At 42.2% G+C, this 18,730-nt stretch overlaps 1 long non-coding RNA gene across 1 annotated transcript; it reads left to right on the top strand.

Moving 5' to 3' along the window:
* The first annotated feature begins 11,348 nt into the window (after positions 1–11,348).
* LOC139531357 (uncharacterized) lies at positions 11,349–12,552 on the top strand. Its single transcript, XR_011666343.1, has 3 exons — positions 11,349–11,455; positions 11,897–11,976; positions 12,187–12,552. It is a non-coding gene; the product is annotated as an uncharacterized lncRNA (long non-coding RNA).
* Positions 12,553–18,730: the final 6,178 nt, after the last annotated feature.

The following is an 18,730-nucleotide window of genomic DNA, read 5'->3' on the forward strand; positions in this document are numbered from 1 at the left end:
TCTTGTTTTTTCTCATAATTGATTCTAGATGACACATGTTTCACTTGCTAACATACAGTAAGGCGAAATTGAACACGAGGGAAAACCCTGTATGTACCAGTTTCACAAATTCATAAATCAGGCCCTACATTGCTAGAATACATTCACATACTGTATGAATAATAACCTGTGGCTGTTATGTATGTAACCTGCCCGGTATGTTTCTACCACAGTTCTGTTATGATTACCCTTATGAAGACATTGTTTCCAAGGTCATGTACACTGTTACTGTTCTAACAGGGACCGTAAACACAGCTCCATCCATCCCCATAATCAATGAAACAAAGTTTAACAACCTCTTGGCACATTGTAGCCTTCGCTCTGATGAATGAACACTAATATAAAGAGTGTGTTGAACACTCCTCCTCCCCCTTTTCCTCCCAAGCCAGACACGTTTTATCCCGGCGCTCACCTCTCCCAGGCAACATGGAGTCAGGGCGACACGAGGAGGTGTAAGGGAACTCCTAGGCTGTTGGTGAAATCACACCGTAAACTTCTCGTCTCCTTTAAACTATTGAGCCTTTGATGCCTACTGCCTTGGCCCTGCTAGGCCAGGTACTGTACTAAATAGTACACTACCACACTGTTACTGGGACTCTGTAAATGTGTTCATTGTACAGGCAGCGCTGGGTGTGTAATGTGGGGGATTTACAATAAATACAGTGCTGACTTTTTCCACATTGTTAGGTTACAGCCTTATTCTAAAATGTATTAACTGTTTTTTTCCCCTCAACAATCAACACACAATACCTCATGAAAACACGTTTAGATTTTTTTGCACATTTATTAAAAATAAAAACATTCAATATCACATTTACATAAGTATTCAGAAGTACTCAGTACTTTTTTGAAGCACCTTTGGCATCAATTAAAGCCTCAAGTCTTCTTGAGTATGACGCTACAAGCTTGGCACTCCTGTATTTGAGGAGTTTCTCCCATTCTTTTCTGCAGATCCTGTCAAGCTCTGTCAGCTTGGATGGGGAGCGTTGCTGCACAGCTGTTTTCAGGTCTCTCCAAAGATGTTCGATCGGGTTCAAGTCCGGGCTCTGGCTTAGCCACTCAAGGACATTCAGAGACTTATCTCAAAGCCACTCCTGTGTTGTCTTGGCTTTGTTGTTAGGGTCGTTGTCCTGTTGGAAGTTTAACCTTTGCCTCAGTCTGAGGTCCTGAGAATTATGTAGCAAGTTTTCATCAAGGATTTCTGTACTTTGCTCCATTCGTCTTTGCATCGATCCTGACTAGTCTCCCAGTCCTTGCCGCTGAAAAACATCCCCACAGCATGATGCTGCCACCACCATGCTTCACCGTAGGGATGGTGCTAGGTTTTCTCCAGACGAGATGCTTGGCATTCAGGCCAAAGAGTTCAATCTTGGTTTCATCAGACAAGAGAATCTTGTTTTGCATGATCTGAGAGTCTTTAGGTGCCTTTTGGGGAACTCCAAGTGCGCTGTCATGTGCCTTTTGACTGAGGAGTGGCTGCCGTCTGGCAGGTCTGATTGGTGGAGTGCTGCAGAGATGATTGTCTTTCTGGAAGGTTCTCTCATCTCCACAGAGGAACTCTAGAACTCGGGTTCTTGGTCATCTCCCTGACTAAGGCCCTTCTCCCCCGATTGCTCAGTTTGGCTGGGCGGCCAGCTCTAGGAAGAGTCTTGGTGGTTGCAAAATTCTTCCATTTAAGAATGATGGAGGCCACTGTGTTCATGGGGACCTTCAATGCTGCAGAAATATTTTGGTACCATTCCCCAGATCTGTGCATCGACACAATCCTGTCTCGGAGCTCTACGGACAATTCCTTCAACCTCATGGCTTGGTTTTTGCTCTGATATGCAATGTCAACTGTGGAACCTTATATAGACAAGTGTTTGCCTTTCCATATCATGTACTATCAATTGAATTTAACACACGTGAACTCCAATCAAGTTGTAGAGACAGCTCAAGGATGATCAAAGGAAACATCATGCACCGGAGGTCAATTTCGAGTCCCATAGCAACGGGTCTGAATACTTATGCAACTATGATATGTTTTTTGTGTTTAATAAATTAGCACAAAATCTACAAACCTGTTTTTGCTTCGTAATTGTGGTATTGTGTGGAGATTGATGAGGAAATTGGTTTATTTCATCCATTTTAGAATACGACTGTAAAGTAACAAAATTTGGAAAAAGTTCAAGGGGACTGAATACTTTCCGAAGGCACTGTAACTACTCCTGTAGCTGTACAATATTTGTATTTTTATAAATTTTTTACACGCGAGGTTAGGTCCTCAGAACGAATCTAAAAGAGACAGGTTCTTAAAAATCAGAAAGGGGAGCATGGGAATAACCAGTCAGATATCATACAAAAATATAGGTTTTATTTTTTAGCAACTTTGGCAACTCAATGACAGCTTGTTCTCAGAAATTTCCTTGGCTTTGTGTTCAACACTTTATGTCGACAAAGGCTAAAGCTCATTATCACAAATCAACTTCATCACAGACAAATATTCAATAGGTGAAACATCTCAGTGAGTCTCAATAAATAGTATGGTTTCAAACTCCACAATCATAAAAATACACAACATACCTAAGGAGGCGTGCCATGGGAGAAGGTACCAGTGGCTACAGGCAACTTCTAGCATAAACATATTCACAATTAATTATCAATTTGGTCTAGGCCACAGTAGCCACACCAACCTGAACAAATGAAACAGACAAGCATTTACATATTGGGCCACTCCCTTAATTACAAATATGTTACACCTGGGACTGGCAGAGAGGAAAGTACGTTCAAGAACAACAATCTCAACCTGTGTGTGTTGCTTGTGCGCATGCATGTGTGCATGGGTGTGGCCTGACTCATAGAAAAGGAGGGAAATGAACATACAGTGGGAAGAAAAACTATGTGAACCCTTTGGAATTACCTGGATTTCTGCATAAATTGGTCATCAAATTTGATCTGATCTTCATCTAAGTCACAACAATAGCCAAAACAGTGTGCTTAAACTAATAACACACAAATTATTGTATTTGTCTATATTGAATACATCATTTAAACATTCACAGTGTAGGTTGGAAAAATTATGTAAACCCCTAGGCTAATGACTTCTCCAAAAGCTAATTGGAGTCAGCTAACCTGGAGTCCAATCAATGAGACGAGATTGGAAATGTTGGTTAGAGCTGCCTTGCCCTTTAAAAAACACTCACAAAATTTGAGTTTGCTATTCACAAGAAGCATTGCCTGATGTGAACCATGCCTCGAACAAAAGAGATCTCAGAAGACCTAAGATTAAGAATTGTTGACTTGCATAAAGCTGGAAAGGGTTACAAAGTATCTCCATGGTATGACAAATGGTCTAGAAATTAGAGAAAGTTCAGTACTATTGCTAGGAGGGGCCGTCCTGCAAAGATGACTGCAAGAGCACAGTGCAGAATGCTCAATGAGGTTAAGAAGAATCCTAGAGTGTCAGCTAAAGACTTACAGAAATCTCTGGAACATGCTAACGTCTCTGTTGACGAGTCTATGATACGTGAAACACTAAACAAGAATGGTGTTCATGGGAGGACACCACGGAAGAAGCCACTGCTGTCCAAAAAAAACCATTGCTGCGTGTCTGAAGTTTGCATAAGTACGAAAAATATTCTGTGGACAGATGAAACTACAGTTGAGTTGTTAGGAAGGAACACACAACGCTATGTGTGGAGAAAAATCGGCACAGCACACCAACATCAAAACCTCATCCCAACTGGGCTGCTTTGCTGCCTCAGGAAAATGAATTCCAAAGTTTATCAAGACATTTTGCAGGAGAATGTTAGGCTGTACGCCAATTGAAGCTCAACAAAAGTTGGGTGATGCAACAGGAGAATGACCCAAATCACAGAAGTAAATCAAGAGAATGGCTTCAAAAGGTGGCCCAGTCAGAGTCCTGACCTCCACCCGATTGAGATGCTGTGGCATGACCTCAAGAGAGCAGTTCACACCAGACATCCCAAGAATACTGCTGAACTGAAACAGTTTTGTGAAGAGGAATGGTCCAAAATTCCTCCTGACCGTTGTGCAGGTCTGATCTGCAACTACAGAAAACTTTTGGTTGAGGTTATTGCTGCCAAAGGATGGTCAACCAGTTATTAAATCCAAGGGTTCACATACTTTTTCCACCCTGCACTGTGAATGTTGACGCAGTGTGTTCAATAAAGACATGAAAACGTATACTTGTTTGTGTGTTATTAGTTTAAGCAGACTGTTTGTCTATTGTTGTAACCTAGATGAAGATCAGATCAAATTGTATGACCAATTTATGCAGAAATCCAGGTATTTCCAAAGGGTTCACATACTTTGTCTTGTCACTGTATATCATACCTAATACCTGTTGCGTTAGTTTAATGTCAATATATGGTGACACTAAAAAAGGACACGTGTTGCCAAGTCCATTCCCATTTATTGGTAGTAGTACTTTTCAGAAGCTTCTTACCTGTCTGTTTCTCTCTCTTTGTAAGTTAGTTCCTGTGTGTAGTCTATAAGATGTTGCAACATGGGCCTCTTTCAGTGAAGAGCCTTTGTAGGAGAAATACAGAGCTTACATTTTTGTCTCCCTTTTTATAAAGACGATAGAAAGTGAGAAAATGTAAAAACACGACTCAGCAAAAGGAACTGTAGCAGAGTTATAATTTAGCCTTCAAAACTGACCTAAATTGAGCTTTTCCTTCTCTCTCTCTCTTTAAGGAGAAGAGGAAGAGAAAGAAGAGAGGCCAAACCACCCCTGGAGGGATTTAGAATCCTCTCCGCTTGGTGGGGGCCCAATTATGACCCTGCTAGATTGTAGGGTATAGACAGATCCCAAGACCCAGCCAAGATTACAGTCCTCACTCCTCTGTGTGTGTGTGTGTGTGTGTGTGTGTGTGTGTGTGTGTGTGTGTGTGTGTGTGTGTGTGTGTGTGTGTGTGTGTGTGTGTGTGTGTGTGTGTGTGTGTGTGTGTGTGTGTGTGTGTGTGTGTGTGTGTGTGTGTGTGTGTGTGTGTGTGTGTGTGAGAGAGAGAGAGAGAGAGAACAGGTAGGGAGAGAGGGAAAGAAGAAAGACAGAAAAAGAGAGACAGACAAACGCAGTCTGGCAAAATAATGGTAGAGATATGGAGCGAGACGGATAGAACGGTTAGTATACAGTTGCACAGGAGGAAGAGATAGAGAGAGAGGAGCGCCTCTTGGATGTTGGAGCGCCTCTTGGATGTAATCCTCCATGGCCTAGTGCACTGGTGATGAAATGCTGATGCTCCAGATACTCAACTAGACTAAAGAAGGCCAGTTTTATTGCTTTTTTAATCAGGACAACAGTTTTCAGCTGTGCTAACATAATTGCAAAAGGGTTTTCTAATGATCAATTAGCCTTTTAAAATGATTAACTTGGATTAGCTAACACAATGTGCCATTGGAACACAGGAGTGATGGTTGCTGATAATGGGCCTTTGTACGCCTATGTAGATATTCCATAAAAAATATGCGGTTTCCAGCTACAGCGATTCCTCCATTAAAAGTTGCATCATACTGCGGACCAACTTGCGTGCTGCTGCAGCATTCTATGGCACGTCATTTAATTGTCAGCCATTTCTTCTGTAACTGCAAGTTATTTCTAGTTTGAAGCTCGCATCCGCTACAAGACCATGGTGCTTGCCTACGGAGCTGTGAGGGGAACGGCACCTCCGTACCTTCAGGCTCTGATCAGGCCCTACACCCAAACAAGGGCACTGCGTTCATCCACCTCTGGCCTGCTCGCCTCCCTACCTCTGAGGAAGTACAGTTCCCGCTCAGCCCAGTCAAAACTGTTCGCTGCTCTGGCACCCCAATGGTGGAACAAACTCCCTCACGACGCCAGGACAGCGGAGTCAATCACCACCTTCCGGAGACACCTGAAACCCCACCTCTTTAAGGAATACCTAGGATAGGATAAAGTAATCCTTCTAACCCCCCCCCCCCCCCCCCCTTAAAAGAGTTAGATGCACTATTGTAAAGTGGTTGTTCCACTGGATATCATAAGGTGAATGCACCAATTTGTAAGTCGCTCTGGATAAGAGCGTCTGCTAAATGACTTAAATGTAAATGTAGTTTTGACCACCAGAGGGCATCTTTGAGAAGCATTTGATTGTATTCCGCATTGGCATTACCAGAGAATTTAAAAACTTTTTTGTAATAACATAGTATATGGGATTGATTTTAAGAAATTTGGCTTAATTAATTTGATTAATATTATGGTGTTTCCATTCAGAGAAAACATTTCAGTTTGTAAATTCAGACCGTTTTGCTCTTGGAGCGCACACTGGACGTTCAGGCCGAGGAGTAGGGTTGATTTGAGCGTTCAGGCCTTACAACGGCAGTCAAGCACCCAAGCTAACGTTGGCTAGCTACTTACAGACACAAATGAGAACACTCTGACCATTTTACTCACCCTAGCAGACCTGGTAAGCCTGTCATTTTGAAGTAATCGCGAAAAAACAGGCCTTATTTCAGTGCTTTTCCCCCCCTGCCAGCTCCTATTAGTTCTATTGAGCACCATGGCACAAACTCACCTTCCGAACGTTCTATTCCCAGCTTATTGTTTAACATCAAAATGCCTGGTTCGCTAATGTTGGTAATGAGACTTGCTCACGTTGTTTTATAGTTAAAATGTAAACAACAAAAATAATATTGGAACTCTGCGGTCTTCCCATTGTTTCCTATGGGGGAAATATAGGCATGTCTGTCTATATCGCCAAATATCTCGCAATGTGTATATTTAGATTTTTTCAAGTCGGGTGTAACCGGTGTGAAATGGCTAGCTAGTTAGCGGGGTGCTCGCTAATAGCGTTTCAATCGGTGATGTCACTCGCTCTGAGACCTGGAAGAAGTTGTTCCCCTTGCTCTGCAAGTGCCTCGGCTTTTGTGGAGCGATGGCTAACGATGCTTTGAGGGTGGTTGTTGTCTATGTGTGCAGAGGGTCCCTGGTTTGAGCCCAGGTAGGGACGAGGAGAGGGATGGAAGAAAAACTGTTACACGGGCACCATTTTAAATCAGGAGAATCTCCTCTTTGTAAGTCTGGCAGCGAGCTTGTTTGTCATCGATCGCTAGACCAGAAATAGTCAGAAGTTGTTATTTTTTCCCTACTTTTTCATTACGCAGACATAAGCACAGTTGACACCATCGAGGTGCGGGTGTTTACTTTCTACACAAGTTGTTTTTTTCCATTTTCATCTGACAAACACATTGTAGTGGTAAAATAAAAAGGAATATATTTTTTATGGAATTGTAAGCATCACTCCAGTCAAAACAGGCTCTGCGAACGTTCGATTCCATTAATTTGCTATGGGCTTGCGCTAGTGTTCCAGTTTAGCCAACGTTCTTCACCTCTCTGGGATATGTAGCGAGTTCAAAACCTACAAACCTCAGATTTCCCACTTCCTGGTTGGATTTTTTCTCAGGTTTTGCCTGCCATATGAGTTCTGTTATATTCACAGACATCTTTCAAACAGTTTTAGAAACTTCAGAGTGTTTTCTATCCAAATCTACTAATAATACATTATACATTCTTCTAATTAGAAAGCTGTTATCCTCTCTTGGGTAGGGGGCACTATTTTCACGTCCGGATGAAAAGTGTGCCCAAAGTAAACTGCCTGCTACTCAGGCCCAGAATTGGTAGATTTGGATAGAAAACACTCTAAAGTTTCTAAAACTGTTTGAATGATGTCTGTGAGTATAACAGAACTTATTTGGCAGGCAAAACCCAGAGGACAAACCATCCAATATTTTGTTTTTTAGGTCACTCTCTTTTCAATGTGTTTTCTATGTGGATCTAGATTTCTAAGGCACTTGCTTGCAGTTCCTATCGCTTCCACTAGATGTCAACAGTCTTTAGAAATTGGTTGATGTTTTTCCTTTGAGAAATGAAGAAGTAGGGCTGTTCAGAACGAGGGTCGAGTCTAGTGTACTGTTGTGGTTGGGGTCGCACGACCTGAAAGCTCGCTCCATTTTGTTTTCGTCCGGTATTGAACACAGTTTATCCCGTCTTAAATTTCAACGATTATTTACTTTTAAAAATACCTAAAGTTGGATTAGGAAAGTTGTTTGAAATGTTTGGATCAAATTTACAGGTATATTAGATACTTGTAGTCATGTTGCGTGAGTTGGAACCGGTGAGTTGGAACCGGTGTTTTTCTGGATCAAACGAGCCAAATAAATGGACATTTTGGAGATATAACGACAGAATTTATCGAACAAAAGGACCATTTGTGATGTTTAACTTCTTGGAACTATAGGGGGTGCTGTTCCGCATTAGCATATTTGGGTCTCCAAATTAAACTGCCTCGTGCTAAATTCTTGATCGTACAATATGCATATTATTGTTATTATTGGATAGAAAACACTTTCTAGTTTCTATAGCCGTTGGAATTTTGTCTCTGAGTGGTACAGAACTATATCTACAGCACTTTTCATGACAGGGGTCAGATTTCAGAAATTTTTACCCCTGATCTGGAGTCTGTTTTTAAGGCGACAGTGAATGCTATGAAGAAACCGACACTGCCTACGTCTTCCTCTGGGTGTCTGTACGTCATCACGTTTTGAATGGAGTCGATTGCACAATCACAGCCACTATAAAACAAGAAAACGTGGAAGTACCACTCTCTTTTCTTCGCGCGTCACAAGCAGGATGGACATCGGACTTGCCTCATTCCAAATCGTTGTTTAACCAGTAATATTTGTCTGGTCATGTTTTTACTCGTTATAGTTGTTAAAAACATCATAATGTAGTTAATTTGAACCGTTTTATAGCAATTTATATCCGTTTAGTGCGATTCTGAGGAATTTCTTTGTCGTGCACTTTTAAGCTTTGGGAACGTTTCGGGGTCTCGGTCGTTGATAGTGGACATTTCGAAGGACAGAGGACATCTATCGACCAAAAGAAGTTTATAACATAGAAAGGATACATTGCCCAAGAATCTGATGGAAGAACAGCTCAAAGTAAGCAATATTTAATATGATAAATCGTTGTTCTGTCGAAATATTTTAAACGCATATTTCGCCATTTTGTTTGGTATAGCTTCACTTGGCGAACCCTGTATTGAAAAGTAAGGATAATTTAAAAAATGTAAGTCAGCGGTTGCATTAAGAACTAATTTGTCTTTCGATTCCTGTCAACCCTGTATTTTTTAGTCAAGTATATGATTAGCTTTCGATTAAACTAGATCACTCTGAAAGCTGACGTCCCTCATTTTGATGCTTGAGTTGTGACTATTTCCATTGTATAACCACGGTTTTGTATGGCTAAATATGCACATTTTCGAACAAACTGTATATGTATGTTGTAAAATGATGTTACAGGAGTGTCATCGGAAGAATTCTGAGAAGGTTAGTGAAAAAATTAATATATTTTGGCGGTGATTACGTTATAGCGCTCTTTGGCTGGAATCGATGCTCTGGTAACGTTTTCACATGTGGTATGCTAACTTATCGATTTATTGTGTTTTCGCTGTAAAACGCTTAGAAAATCTGAAATATTGTCTGGAATCACAAGATCTGGGTCTTTCCATTGCTATGCTTTGTCTATTCTTATGAAATGTTTTATTAAGAGTAAATTGGTCATACACGTTGCTCTCTATAGTAATTCTAGTCGTCTTGTGATGGTCGGTGCAATTGTAAACTGTGATTTCTACCTGAAATATGCACTTTTTTCTAACAAAACCTATCCTATACCATAAATATGTTATCAGACTGTCATCTGAAGAGGTTTTTTCTTGGTTAGTGGCTATCAATATCTTAGTTTAGCCGAATTGGTGATAGCACCTGAAGTAGTAAGAAACTGATGGAGTTAGAAAAGTGGTGTATTTTGCTAACGTGTTTAGCTAATAGATTTACATATTTTGTCTTCCCTGTAAAACATTTTAAAAATCTGAAATGGTGGCTTTATTCACAAGATCTGTATCTTTCATCTGGTGTCTTGGACTTGTGATTTAATGATATTTAGATGCTACTATCTACTTGTGAAGCTATGCTAGCTATGCTAATCAGTGTGTGGGGGGGTGGGGGGTGATCCCGGACCCGGGGTAGAGGCTCGTTAGAGGTTAATGGACATATTGGAGTGCCAACAGAAGAAGATCTTCAAAGGTAAGGCATGAATTATAACGTTATTTCTGACTTTTGTGTCGCGCCTGGCGGGTTGAAATGTGATTTTCATGTGTTTGTTTGATGGGGTGCTGTTCTCAGATAATAGCATGGTTTGCTTTTGCCGTAAAGCCTTTTTGAAATCTGACACTGTGGCTGGATTAACAAGAAGTTCATCTTTAAACCGATGTATAACACTTGTATGATTCATTAATTATTATTATGAGTATTTATGTTATTATATTTGGCGCACTGTGGCGAGCTCTCTAGGTGTTACAGGGATATTGTAACGAGATAAAAATTCCTCACAATTGAGTAACAATCCTTCTGCATTAAAAAGTTGACTCACCAGTAGGATATGATTATTGAACCAGTTCTTAAAAAATAAAGACTTGTTTCTATACAAAATGTCCTTATTGTTCCAGATGAAAAACCTATGAGGGGAAAAATTATGTTTATATATTAGCGACCACGCTAAGAATACTTGTCTATGAAAAGCAGATAATTTTGCAGGAATCTTATCAATGTTATAGTTACAAAGTAACATAAAATTGAGGCCACCAAATGGGAGAACATATAATGAGGGATGAAATTCCAAATTGAAGTAGGATTCTTAAAAAAATGTTTAGCCCAATTTATCTTAAAAGTATTATTCAAAGTAGGAAAATCAAAAAAATTGAGTCCACCATATTGATATGAGTTCATAACGACAGATTTCCTAATATAATGTGTACGATTTTTCCAGATGAAGTTGAAAAGCACCTGGTCAACCGCTTTACCTATTTTGTTGTCAAGATATAGGGACTGGGCTGCATAAGTAAGTCTGGAGATACCTTCAGTTTTAAAAAGCAATACTCGACCTTTCAAGGATAAATCCCTCTGCAAACAATGGTTCAACTTCTTTTTTTCTTTTTTTCAATAATAGGTATAACATTTAATGAGCATCTTTCCTGTTGATCCTTAGATATGGTAATCCCAAGGTGTTACTTTTTCCTTGACTGGAATATTGCATATAGAGGGTATCACACAGTCTTTAACAGCAAACAATTCACACTTTATAATAAGATTTAGGCAAAGACCAGATGCGTTGGAAAATATATTTATCACATCGACTGCTCTAGGAATCTGGTCAGCATCTTTCACAAATTGCTGTTCCTATCTCATTCCTTTCCCTCTTACACTATCATTAAAAATAAGCTGTTTACTTTCAGAGAGCGAGCTGACCATGGGGTTGAAAATGTAGATATTGCCAGATGTTCACTGTCCAAAGAACAGGCTGTGGAAGCTTTATTGACGGCAAAAGTGTCCATAACCAGAGGTAATTAAAATGTTCTGTGTATTTTTTCTCCATCCCTGCCTGTCTTGTTGTACATGGAACCTGTCTCACATGCATTAATTAAAAAACCCTTAAGATGTCAGCTGCTAATTTTCAGATTTACACCACATAAACACATCCATTTTCACTGGACTATCTGTTAATGCAAAGTCATGATTTCCCTGGGGGTTAGCCTTGCAATAACCAAGTGGTGAGACACATAGTCCTCTATATTTAAATGTTTCAGGTACACTCCGATAGGTGTCTGCATCACATACAGTATTTTCTATTGACATTATCTTCTATTGTTTGTCCTTGTGTCTGCTTTTCAGCATAAAGTACTCTGTAGCCACTTAGTGTGGACACCAGGTGAGACCACACACACACAATAACAGTCTCTCTTCTTCACTTCATACTCTCCCCCTTCTCCCTAAACCAAAACAGCTGAAAGGTCATATCAGCTGTTTTGGTGAACCCCTACCACATCTGAACTGGCTGACACAGAGGGCACAGCATGATCATAGGTAAGATGTCACTTGGTCGGGTCAACAGGAAGTATTATTAAAGAGATGCTTTACATTGAAATACAGACAGAGATGTAGTAGTCCTCAGAGTTAATGATCCAAGGTCAATTTTGCATTTCACCTCCTGATTTAAGAGGACTGACCGTGTTAGAATAAAAAAAACAAGGCTTAATCATGTTCTCTCTTTATCCATCTGTCACTCTTCTGCAGGTATGTTTTGATGTGAGAGAGGAAGCCAGTCCCGTCATCGCCACCTTACCCGCTCTTAAGATAACCTTCGGGCCAACTGGGGGCCCAAGGCTGGTTCGGAGACACCGCAATTGTGATGAACTGAGAGAATAGTAGAGTAGCACTGTAATTCATGAATCATATGCTGTCTGCCGCTGTTCTTACCTCTTTCCCTTTTTGTCTTCTACACCTCTCTCCCCACCTCGTCTTTCTTCCTTGTTTTATAATGCACACCATATGTGCATTGAAGTACAGATTGAACTTGTATTTATAATATTACAATTATCATAATTATAACGCATTTATGTATTTATAACACGTGGATAATGAACTTCTTTCAATAAAGCATTTCACATTCTCCACTGGTTGAAATTAAGTATCTAATTGAAATACTATCCTGTGTCCTCAGATTAATGCAGATGGAGTTAGATAGGCATTGTTTTTTTTCTGTATATATGAATTACAAATCAATCATGTTTCTAGTCTATTGCATAGTTACAATGTGTAATCATTGATGTCCCAGGAGCAGGAGTGGTAAACACTGTTGAAGTGTATAATTGTAATACATACATGCAGACACAGCATCATTCAAATAATGGAGTTTGATATGACTGAAAAAGAATATCTCAGAGATTCATACCTAAACCGCACCTTTATTTGCCAAGGAAGAGTACATGATCAGTGAATATATTCAATGTACAGGCTACAATGTAGGAATCTCCTGCGTGGTAATAACTACAGTACATGTGTATATTGGACTTGCATCCTTGGCACAATAAAGTTATTATATTCTACTCTTTCCATAGGCTTCATTAATGCCATTCAGACTTGAAGTTGATACAACAACTATGATAGCTGATGTTCATAGATTGGTATGAATATTAGTTCAGAACCTAACGTTTTTGGGTCCATACACAGATCGGCTACAAACTGTAGCTAGCTACACATCCATAGGCATACAGTTATTTTTATCCTCCACTACACAATTAGCAAGTAAATAGTTAGCTAGCTATGTTACTTCAGCTGCATTGCAAGGCAAGCTTACACAATTGCACATTCAATTTGAAGTAAATTTTTTAGCTAGCTAGATTCTTTACAGCCACTGTTTCACAAGACGGCAGCCTGGTTTGCTGGTCTTCTCAGAAGTCCCTAAAACATTAAACAACACAAATTACAAATTAATTCTCCTAACACTAGCTAGCTGGCTAATGTCAGCTAGTCAGATAACTTACTAAATAGCGATTTTCATAAATTAACTTTATGACAAAAACATATGCACAAACGTTTGTCTCTACATTAACTAACATATTTCTCTCAATTGTAAATGTTTTGCTGGACTCATTTAGACGTTATAACAACGTGCATCTGGTTCCACTGTAATGTTTTGTCAGCCATCTTTGTTGAAGAACGCCACGAGGCAAGCGTGTCTTGCGTCAAAATTTGTCATTGGAACCACTCGATATGATTGGTCATATAAAAACCTTGGGACCCAAATGCATAATGAGTGCTCTAACTCCCCCTTGTGGTGGTCTGGAGCAATGAAGCCGTGATGCTGGGTACCTCTAAGTCCTGCGGTGCAAGCTCACAACTTTTAAAGGAGGAACCACTGTACAATAGTTATTTACAACATTAACAATATCTACACTGTATTTCTGATCAATTGGATAATTTTTTTCTATCCAGATCCTAAAAGGGTTAATCAGGTATCCCCACTGGTAGAAACACCCTTTTGTTTCCAGGTAGAACTCTTTTTAGTTCCATGTAGAACCCTCTTCACAGAGGTTTGGTTCTACTTGAAACCCGAAAGAGTTATACCTGGAACCAAAAAGGGTTCTCCTATGGGGACAGCTGAACCCTTTTTTCTAAGTGAATACAGTATGGTGCAATGGTGTTAGATACAGGCACAGTTCAGCTCAACAGTGTAATATGATAAATATGACATTAACAGCAGATTCATGGACAGTTGTATTACACTCTAGTACACGTTAGCTCTAGAAGATAGAACACAGCTCCTTCCATGACGTAATTCCGTAGTTCCGGAGTTCCAAATTAAGCAGCAGCAGCTGAAAAGATGAGCTCCTACAAATATTGAAATTTAAATGTTTTTTTAGAGTAAAGTACATCGAAAAAAATCAAAAGAAAACTGCAAACTGAATAGGAGACCAAACAAGCAGCTAACAAAGAAGAAAGGCTTTTGAAAAAGTAACTATTTTTCATTAAATTATACCGTTTTCTTAGCTAGCTAAGTTGTTTACCTGTTGCTAGGCAGTTGCTAGGGACATTCCTGGAAGAAGCTAGCTAGCTAACAAGGAGTGTCTAGTTGGCAGAAGGGACAAAGAAGGGACAAAGTGGGACAAAATAAGGACAGAAGAAAAGGGAAAGGGGACATTAAGGTGAAGCAGTCCTCTAAAGACACAAAAGACAATAATACAAGAAACAACACTTCTATTGCCTCTCCCTCTACGATACGCACTTCCGGGTTGGAGCGAGTAGTTGCATTCCGCTTCGCTCCACAGGTAGTATTACATTTCATTTCATTACAGTACAACAGTTTGATTTGTTTGATCTTAGCTGGCTACATAGCCGTCTTTGTATCCAAGATAATTGTGTAGTCTAGAGTAATTGTCGAGGTTACCTAGCCAGCTACACTTTCAAACAAAGTCAACAACGCAGCCACTGCTAGCTAGCCTATTTCACCAGCCAGCAGTACTATATCATTTTAGTCAATAAGATTTTTTGCAACGTAAGCTTAACTTTCTGAACATTCGAGACGTGTAGTCCACTTGTCATTCCAATCTCCTTTGCATTAGCGTAGCCTCTTCTGTAGCCTGTCAACTATGTGTCTGTCTATCCCTGTTCTCTCCTCTCTGCACAGACCATACAAACGCTTCACACCGCGTGGCCGCTGCTACTCTAACCTGGTGGTACCAGCGCGCACGACCCACGTGGAGTTCCAGGTCTCAGGCAGCCTCTGGAACTGCCGATCTGCGGCCAACAAGGCAGAGTTCATCTCAGCCTATGCTTCCCTCCAGTCCCTCGACTTCTTGGCACTGACGGAAACATGGATTACCAATGATAACACTGCTACTCCTACTGCTCTCTCCTCGTCTGCCCACGTGTTCTCGCACACCCCGAGAGCTTCTGGTCAGCGGGGTGGTGGCACTGGGATCCTCATCTCTCCCAAGTGGACATTTTCTCTTTCTCCCCTGACCCATCTGTCTATCGCCTCCTTTGAATTCCATGCTGTCACAGTTACCAGCCCTTTCAAGCTTAACATCCTTATCATTTATCGCCCTCCAGGTTCCCTTGGAGAGTTCATCAATGAGCTTGACGCCCTGATAAGTTCCTTTCCTGAGGATGGCTCACCTCTCACAGTTCTGGGTGACTTTAACCTCCCCACGTCTACCTTTGACTCATTCCTCTCTGCCTCCTTCTTTCCACTCCTCTCCTCTTTTGACCTCACCCTCTCACCTTCCCCCCCTACTCACAAGGCAGGCAATACGCTTGACCTCATCTTTACTAGATGCTGTTCTTCCACTAATCTCATTGCAACTCCCCTCCAAGTCTCCGACCACTACCTTGTATCCTTTTCCCTCTCGCTCTCATCCAACACTTCCCACACTGCCCCTACTCGGATGGTATCGCGCCGTCCCAACCTTCGCTCTCTCTCCCCCGCTACTCTCTCCTCTTCCATCCTATCATCTCTTCCCTCTGCTCAAACCTTCTCCAACCTATCTCCTGATTCTGCCTCCTCAACCCTCCTCTCCTCCCTTTCTGCATCCTTTGACTCTCTATGTCCCCTATCCTCCAGGCCGGCTCGGTCCTCCCCTCCTGCTCCGTGGCTCGACGACTCATTGCGAGCTCACAGAACAGGGCTCCGGGCAGCCGAGCGGAAATGGAGGAAAACTCGCCTCCCTGCGGACCTGGCATCCTTTCACTCCCTCCTCTCTACATTCTCCTCTTCTGTCTCTGCTGCTAAAGCCAATTTCTACCACTCTAAATTCCAAGCATCTGCCTCTAACCCTAGGAAGCTCTTTGCCACCTTCTCCTCCCTCCTGAATCCTCCTCCCCCTCCTCCCCCTCCTCCCTCTCTGCGGATGACTTCGTCAACCATTTTGAAAAGAAGGTCGACGACATCCGATCCTCGTTTGCTAAGTCAAACGACACCGCTGGTTCTGCTCACACTGCCCTACCCTGTGCTTTGACCTCTTTCTCCCCTCTCTCTCCAGATGAAATCTCGCGTCTTGTGACGGCCGGCCGCCCAACAACCTGCCCGCTTGACCCTATCCCCTCCTCTCTTCTCCAGACCATTTCCGGAGACCTTCTCCCTTACCTCACCTCGCTCATCAACTCATCCTTGACCGCTGGCTACGTCCCTTCCGTCTTCAAGAGAGCGAGAGTTGCACCCCTTCTGAAAAAACCTACACTCGATCCCTCCGATGTCAATAACTACAGACCAGTATCCCTTCTTTCTTTTCTCTCCAAAACTCTTGAACGTGCCGTCCTTGGCCAGCTCTCCTGCTATCTCTCTCAGAATGACCTTCTTGATCCAAATCAGTCAGGTTTCAAGACTAGTCATTCAACTGAGACTGCTCTTCTCTGTGTCACGGAGGCGCTCCGCACTGCTAAAGCTAACTCTCTCTCCTCTGCTCTCATCCTTCTAGACCTATCGGCTGCCTTTGATACTGTGAACCATCAGATCCTCCTCTCCACCCTCTCCGAGCTGGGCATCTCCGGCAAGGTCCACGCTTGGATTGCGTCCTACCTGACAGGTCGCTCCTACCAGGTGGCGTGGCGAGAATCTGTCTCCGCACCACGTGCTCTCACCACTGGTGTCCCCCAGGGCTCTGTTCTAGGCCCTCTCCTATTCTCGCTATACACCAAGTCACTTGGCTCTGTCATATCCTCACATGGTCTCTCCTATCATTGCTATGCAGACGACACACAATTAATCTTCTCCTTTCCCCCCTCTGATAACCAGGTGGTGAATCGCATCTCTGCATGTCTGGCAGACATATCAGTGTGGATGACGGATCACCACCTCAAGCTGAACCTCGGCAAGACGGAGCTGCTCTTCCTCCCGGGGAAGGACTGCCCGTTCCATGATCTCGCCATCACGGTTGACAACTCCATTGTGTCCTCCTCCCAGAGTGCTAAGAACCTTGGCGTGATCCTGGACAACACCCTGTCGTTCTCAACTAACATCAAGGCGGTGACCCGTTCCTGTAGGTTCATGCTCTACAACATTCGCAGAGTACGACCCTGCCTCACGCAGGAAGCGGCGCAGGTCCTAATCCAGGCACTTGTCATCTCCCGTCTGGATTACTGCAACTCGCTGTTGGCTGGGCTCCCTGCCTGTGTCATTAAACCCCTACAACTCATCCAGAACGCCGCAGCCCGTCTGGTGTTCAACTTTCCCAAGTTCTCTCACGTCACCCCGCTCCTCCGCTCTCTCCACTGGCTTCCAGTTGAAGCTCGCATCCGCTACAAGACCATGGTGCTTGCCTACGGAGCTGTGAGGGGAACGGCACCTCCGTACCTTCAGGCTCTGATCAGGCCCTACACCCAAACAAGGGCACTGCGTTCATCCACCTCTGGCCTGCTCGCCTCCCTACCTCTGAGGAAGTACAGTTCCCGCTCAGCCCAGTCAAAACTGTTCGCTGCTCTGGCACCCCAATGGTGGAACAAACTCCCTCACGACGCCAGGTCAGCGGAGTCAATCACCACCTTCCGGAGACACCTGAAACCCCACCTCTTTAAGGAATACCTAGGATAGGATAAAGTAATCCTTCTAACCCCCCCCCCCCCCCTTAAAAGAGTTAGATGCACTATTGTAAAGTGGTTGTTCCACTGGATATCATAAGGTGAATGCACCAATTTGTAAGTCGCTCTGGATAAGAGCGTCTGCTAAATGACTTAAATGTAAATGTAAATGTAATTATTGAGGGATGCTAGGTTAGAATGTCCAGAACCCCTGGAGTTTTCAGTTCTTTAGCCTTGTGTGACAGATGCTCGGTATAAATCAACTCTGCTTTACCACCAACTAAACCCCTTAAAGAATGAGTAGAATGACTCCACCATTTATTATTTGAGGTAATTCCACCTCTTCCTCTGCAGTTACCAGTTCTTACTGTAACATTGTCATGACAGGATAGCAGTTTACTCTAACTAGCTCTGTCTCACTTCACAATTAAACGTTCATCCATATTTCTCAAACGTAAAATTTCGATGTTGAGTGTGTAAGGTTAAGTCTAGGCATTAACTCCACATTTTTAAGGTTAGGGTATGTTTTGGCATTAACTTCGAAATCTTAAGGTAAGACATTAACTCTGAATGGTTAAGATAAGGGTTAAGGTTTGGGATAGGCTTTAAACTAAAACCTCAAAAACAACTTTCTGTCACTGGATTTGAATTTGCAACCAGAGGCAGATGCTTATCAGAGGCAGATGCTTACACCCATCTGCCATCCCCATCCACAACGCCCTAGAAAAACCTAAATCAACTTGAAGGTAACAGCGCTTCCTGT

This window comes from Salvelinus alpinus, chromosome 10 (genome assembly GCF_045679555.1).
Source record: "Salvelinus alpinus chromosome 10, SLU_Salpinus.1, whole genome shotgun sequence".
NCBI classification, from domain to species: Eukaryota; Metazoa; Chordata; class Actinopteri; order Salmoniformes; family Salmonidae; genus Salvelinus; species Salvelinus alpinus.